Source organism: Mus musculus, chromosome 16 (genome assembly GCF_000001635.26).
Source record: "Mus musculus strain C57BL/6J chromosome 16, GRCm38.p6 C57BL/6J".
NCBI lineage: Eukaryota > Metazoa > Chordata > Mammalia > Rodentia > Muridae > Mus > Mus musculus.
This window is the reverse complement of record NC_000082.6, coordinates 8,626,881-8,633,346: the sequence shown is the minus strand read 5'-3', so window position 1 is coordinate 8,633,346 and position 6,466 is coordinate 8,626,881.

The following is a 6,466-nucleotide window of genomic DNA, read 5'->3' as shown; positions in this document are numbered from 1 at the left end:
TTTTACTCCTGGCTATCCTGGAGCTTGCTATATGTAGATCAGACTGGCTCTTAACTCAGAAATCCTCTAGCCTTTGCCTCCTGAGTGTTGGGATTAAATAAAGAGGTATGCACCACAATTCCAGGGTTTTTTGGGTTTTTTTGTCTTTTTTTTTTTTTAAGACAAGCTCTGACCATGTAGACCAAGCTGGCCTGCTGAACTCAAGAGATAAAGAGATCCACTTGCTTCTGCTTCTTGAGTGTACACCATCACGTCAGGCCACAATCTCAAGTGGTTTGTTTGTTGGCTTGTTTTTTTGAGACAACTTCTCTGTGTAGCCCTGGCTGTCCTGGAACTCACTCTGTAGATTCAAACTCAGAGATCCATCTGCCTCTGCCTCCCAAGTGCTGGGATTAATGGCATGTGCTACCACCACACAGGTAGCCTGCTTTGTAGGGCCTTTTTGTTTCAGCGTTTTGAGACGGGATCATACTGTAATTGTAGGATTTGGGAAGCAGAGGCAGGAGGAGCACTGCCACTCTGAGGCCCCGTCTACATAGTACCAGGATTGCATAGAGCCTGCCTGGAAACAATAAAGCCTTCCGCTCCGTCACAACGGGAGCACTGGGATTCTCTTACTGATGCCCTATCCACCTAGATGTGAGCAAGCTTACACCATAGCTTCAAGTGCCTCTGCCTCCAAGCCTTTCCCACTGTGATGACCGTGAAGTGATGTAGGGAGTGGATGCCCTGGACCATGACAGCACAGCCATGTGTGCAGGATCTCAGCCACGAAGGATGCCTGAAGGTTTTGGACCTACTTTACCAACCTTAAAGGATTATGTGAGTAATAAACTTGGGGGTAGGAGGCTGCAAAAGGCTCAGTGGATGAAGGTGCTTAGCATCATCTCTGACAGCCTGAATTTAATCCAAGGACCCTTACAGGGTCAGGAGAGAACTGACTTGGGTTGTCCTCTGATCTCCCCACGTACACTGGCATGCACATAGCCATCGCTCCACATAATACACAAAAATTGAGAAGTCTTTTATGATTTTTGTTTTGCTTGAGAGAGGGCCTTTTGAGTTTTATAGCCCAGGCTAGCCTCAAGCTTGCTGTGTAGTTGAGAATGACTTAGAATTGATTCTACTGGGATGTTAGAGGTATTGCCTGATTGCAGCCAGGGGGCCTCAGGCTAGTTTAGAAATGCCAGCTTAAGGGGCTGCAGATGAAGCTCAGTTGGTAGAGCGCTAAGTCCTGGTTTCAATATCAAGCACCACATAAATTGGTTGGCAGATGTGTGTAGTCCCACTCCTAGAGAGGCATAGGCAGGATGATCTGGAGTCCTTGGCCTTTTAGTAAATTTGTGGTCAGTCAGGTCTAAATTAGACTATCTCAAAACAAGAAACAAAGCAGTAAGTCTCTGTTTTTGAGTTTGCCCTTGGTTCACTGTTATGAAGGTAATATCTTCAATACACTGCCCAGCCTTTCCTGGACCTCCTATTGCCAGGTTCCCCGTGACTGCAGTGAGGAGAGTCTGCACACTGCTTGACTAAAAGACTGCTAGGCCTAAAAGGGACATGCCTGGGAGGTGAGAGCTTTCTCACCAGCGTGGCCTTTCCAGTGTAGCCTGATCACAAGCAGCAACAGAGTACACAAGGAACGAGTGTATCACTCTTTACACACCAGCTACAATCAGAGCCCTTGTCACTGAGAACAGGAAGTGGGTTAGGATCCGTTAGCCCCCAAAACAAAACAAGAGCCAGGTTTTGTGGTGTAGCCCTGGACTGCCAGGAGGCAGAGGCGGATATGTTGCTCTGAGTTTGAGACCAATGTAGGCTAACAAGTTCCAGGCCACAGGGGAAAGGCATTTAGATTCCGATTGTAGCTACATTGATGATTTCTCCCTTTCAAAAACAACTCCAAAATACTAACCCAGGGCTTTGTACACTCCAGGCAAGCACTATGCCACTCAACCACATGCCCAACCCCTTTGGTTTATAACAAAAATAAGAGCCAGGCATGGTAGTGCATGCCTAAAATCCCAACACTGGGAAAACTCAAGCAGGAGGATTGTCCTAAGTGTGAGGCCGGCCTAGGCGACATGCAGAATGTGGCCCAAGCCTGCCTCCCAGCCAAGCATGGTGGGTTTCACATGACTCCGATCCCATCGCCTGGGAAGCTGAGCGGGAGCACCGGGAGCTCAAGACCATCCTCGGGTACAAGGCTCTGGGTCAGCCTGGGCCCCCTGAGACCCTCTCTCAAAACACTGGACCAAAGAAGAGCCACCACCCCATGCTGGGCACTGTGTAACTCGGACGGCATTCATAACGTTCTGGATGTTGGGAAGGCTAAGAAGAGCCTTTTTGTTGGTGGTGAAGGGGTTCTGAGCCTAGTGTTTCCAGGCTCTTGACCTCTTATCCAGAGAATTGAAAATAAGGATTGTGCATAAATAGCAGTCTCACTTTATTTAGGATGAAGTAGAGTGCAGATTATAGACAGATACACAGTCAAGACTGACAACAGGGCACCAAAGTGAGGCTATAGCCAGAGTCCTTGAGGTTCCATGAAGGACGAGCAGAGTGGTTGCTTGATTTTGATTGACAGATTTTAAATCATATTCACTGAAGGGACTCTAGCCAGTCCGAGCATGGCAAGCATGGCTCTGCCAGGCTTTGCCCTTCTCCCCAATTCCCTCTTCTGTGCTTTAAAAAAAAAATGGTTAGATTACATCCTTAAAGCTAGCTGCCAAGGTCTATTTCCTTATTTGGCCTCTTCCTCCTGAGGCTGACTACCAAGGTCCAGTTATCAAAGAGCTGAAGTCCAGCAACCAAAAGCTCCCTTTGGCTGCCCTAATTAGCATGCCCAATAAAAATTAAACACCTCATCCTAACATGGGGTTTCCCATCTTATCTCTATAAACTGCCATTTGCCTATAGGCCATGCCTGCCTCTTCTCTATCCAGAGGCAGTCCTTTGTCACCATCCATCCCCAGAAAAAATACCCCTTCTTCTCTCTCTGTGCCCTTTCTCTTCTCTCCCTTGTTTCCTTTTCCTTCTCCTCCTTTATCTCCTTTCTTTGTCCGTATCCCTGCCCTTTGTCCCTCTGGGGCAAGTTAATCTTTGTGCTGAGAACTTGGTTTTGGGATATCCTGAGCCTACTCCAAGGTTCCCTACATTCTCTTTTCTACTACGTTTGTCCCTTCCCATAGTGCATCTGATTTTAGTCATGCATACCCATAGTGCATCTGGTTTAAATCATTTGCATAGTCATTTGTGCATACGTATCAGGTAGTAAGTTGGGGATTCTCCCTGTAAGTTCACTTGAGGGATAGTGTGTCCTAGTGCATTGCACACTCACAACAAGTTCATGATGGATTGGGTCTTCTATTCCTCATAAGGATGCATTGGGAATATGCTTGAATAGAAAAATGCCCAAGTCAGATTATTACCAGGGGCCAAGAAATGTATATTTTATTCTGAGATGGGAGTAAAGCCCAAGGCCCTTGGGGGTTGGGTAGTTTCTGAGGTTGCTAGATGCATTATTTGGAGGGGTGTATGCACAGTCCAGGGAAGGGAGGATCTGTACTGCCAAGTGCTTTATGCCGAGGATGCATGTGAGTATAATCCACACCACAAAGTCCTAGGCTAGACTACCTGTTTGCCTTGATCACTATTTCTAATCCAAAGGTATCTTCCACTTCACTGGTACCACGAGTTGTCCTCTGACCTCCACATGCTATGTGTGGCATACACTCACACACCGAGACTCAAAAATATACTTTAAAAAGGAAAAGATTAAAACTGTTCTGGTGAGGCTGGGCCTGCTGGTGCACTCCTGTAATCTCAGCATTCCTGAGACCGAGGCGGGAAGATCTTGTTTGAGGATAGCCAGGGCTACATGAGACTCTGTCTCAAAATAAAATGATAAAATACAGAAACTAGTACTTACTGCAGAATCTGATACAGGCTGATTTTGGAGGCCAGAGGCCGTGTTGCTGAGGTGAGGTCCATAGCACTTGAGTGGCTGCACAGGCTCCTCTTGTGTCTCCCCAGGATACCAAGAGCCACCTGCTCTCCAAGGGTGTCTACCCCTGTCATCTTTTCTTGTTGATGATGGTTTTGAGATACAGCTTCGTATAACCCAGGGGGCCTCAAGTTTATTATGTAGTCAAGAATGACCTGAGCCTTTGATTCTCCTGCCTCCCAAGTGCTGGGGTTACAGGGACGTGGCACCACCTTAACCTTGAGTGGGAGAGAATTGTTCACTAAGTAGGCTAGCTGGCCAATCGAGACCCTGGGATCCTCCAGTTCCCACTTCCTCTGTCACCCCACCTAGCTTTTATGTAGGTATTGGGGATTGAACTCCAATTCTCATGCTTGCTCAGCAAGTATTTCCTGATGAACAATTTCCACAGTCGCCTTCATCTGGTTTTCTAGGCAGAGAAAAGCTTGCCATGGGCTGGAGAGATGGCTCAGGGTTAAGAACACTGACTGCTCTTCCAGAGGTCCTGAGTTCAATTCCCAGCAACCACATGGTGACTCACAACCATCTACAGTAGGGTCTGATGCCCTCTGCTTGTGTGTCTGAAGAGAGCAATGGTGAATACATTACATACATAAATCTTAAAAAAAAAAAAAAGCAAAAGCTTGCCAGCTATGTGCTTCTATTCTGGACCCACCCTGGGTGCAGTGCACAAGGTTGTTGAAAAGCATTTTGGATGGGATCCTGTTTGCTTCTCACAGCATGGCTTTCCTTCCCGTCTGCTAAGAACTGTCTGGGCTTAGCACTCCTGTCAAGAGCTGTGGCTCTGCATCATCTATGCTTAGGGACAGAGTGGTCTGTGGCTTGTCAGGTTCTATTCAGCTGACATGGAAACCACCCACGTGAGGTCTGCTCCAACAAGGCTCCTGCGTTGTTAATGAGCAGCACCTGGACTGCACAACCTTGCTGCCTATTGTCCTTTCTGCCCTTTGCTAGCTATAGTCCTTTCTGTTTTTCTAAAGCAAACTTACCTTGTCTTTCAGCCCAGGGGTCTATCCCCTGTCCAAATCCTGAGATAAGTCACATCAACAAGCTGGTTGGAATTTTCATTTCATTGCTATCCTATGACTTCCAGACTCCTGGGTTCAAAATGCTTTTCAACAACTGTGTGCACTGCACCCAGCGTGGGTCCAGAATAGAAGCACATAGGGAAAGCAACAGCGTCCCTCGGAGCTGCAAGCTGAGGCCAGGCTTTATGGCCTTTGTTTGATCCTGTAGCATTTAACTATAAAATTTTGCCTGATTAGACTTAATCAGGCAGGCCTACTACCATCTGGCCTTGTTTGTGCCTGCACCAGAGACAAAATATTGGTTTCACTGATTAATGGTTGAAATACTCCAGCAACAGCCAGGCCTGCCCTGCACTGGGAAATGGGCAATGTTTATTTGTGGGAATGTGGTTGTTATGGAAACACACTATTTGGTGGTGTTGGGCTTACAAAAACCCACAAAAGTAGTGTTTTGTTTCATTGTTGTTGTTTTGAGTTTCTAGAGACCCAGTCTCCTTATATAGCCACAGCTGGCCTAGAACTTGCTCTGGAGACCAAGGTGTCCTCAAACTTGAGGTGGTCCTTCTGCCTCTACCTCCTGAGTGTTACAAGCTATACTGCCAAGCCCAGCAAAGAGAAAAGCAGTACTGAAGGAACCAGCACATACCAGACTCCTCCCACTTGACAGGCAATTAGTACAAGACTTTAGCTTTTATACTTAATTTTTAAGGGCTGGGCAGTGGTGGCGCATGCCTTTAATCCCAGCACTTGGGAGGCAGAGGCAGGCAGATCTCTGAGTTCAGGGCCAGCCTGGTCTACGGAGTGAGTTCCAGGACAGCCAGGGCTACACAGAGAAACCCTGTCTCGAAAGCAAACTTAAGATTTTCTTTTTAATCACGTCAGTATGTGAGCCTGGGTTTGTACACATGACTGCAATGCTTAAGGCATCAAAAGAGGTCATCAGGTCCCTGGAACTGAAGCTGCAGGCAGTTGAATCACTCTATGTGGGTGCTGGGACCCACACCCAGATATTCTGCAAGAGCAGTCTATACTCTTAGCCAATGAGCCATTTCTATAGTCCCTTAATTTTAGTGTTTGAGATGAGAGCATGCTATTTAGCCTAGGCTATCCTTGAACTCTCAGTCCTCCTGGCTCAGCCTCCTAAGTTGCTGAGATTTCACATGTGAGCCACCACATCCAACTTACATGATTTTTAGAAAGCTTTAGTCAGTGTTTTAGCTTCATTTCTGTTGCTGAGACAAAGGAGCCCTGACAGAATGCAGTTTAGAGGAGAAGGAGTTATTTTCTCTTTCAGTTGCAGCTTATAAATCATTACTGTTGGGAAGTCACAGTGGTCGGAACTTGAAGCAGCTGATGCCATCACACCCATAGTCAAGACAGAGAAAAATGAATGCATGCGTGCTCAATTATTTGCTTTTGCTCAGCTCAGTTTTTC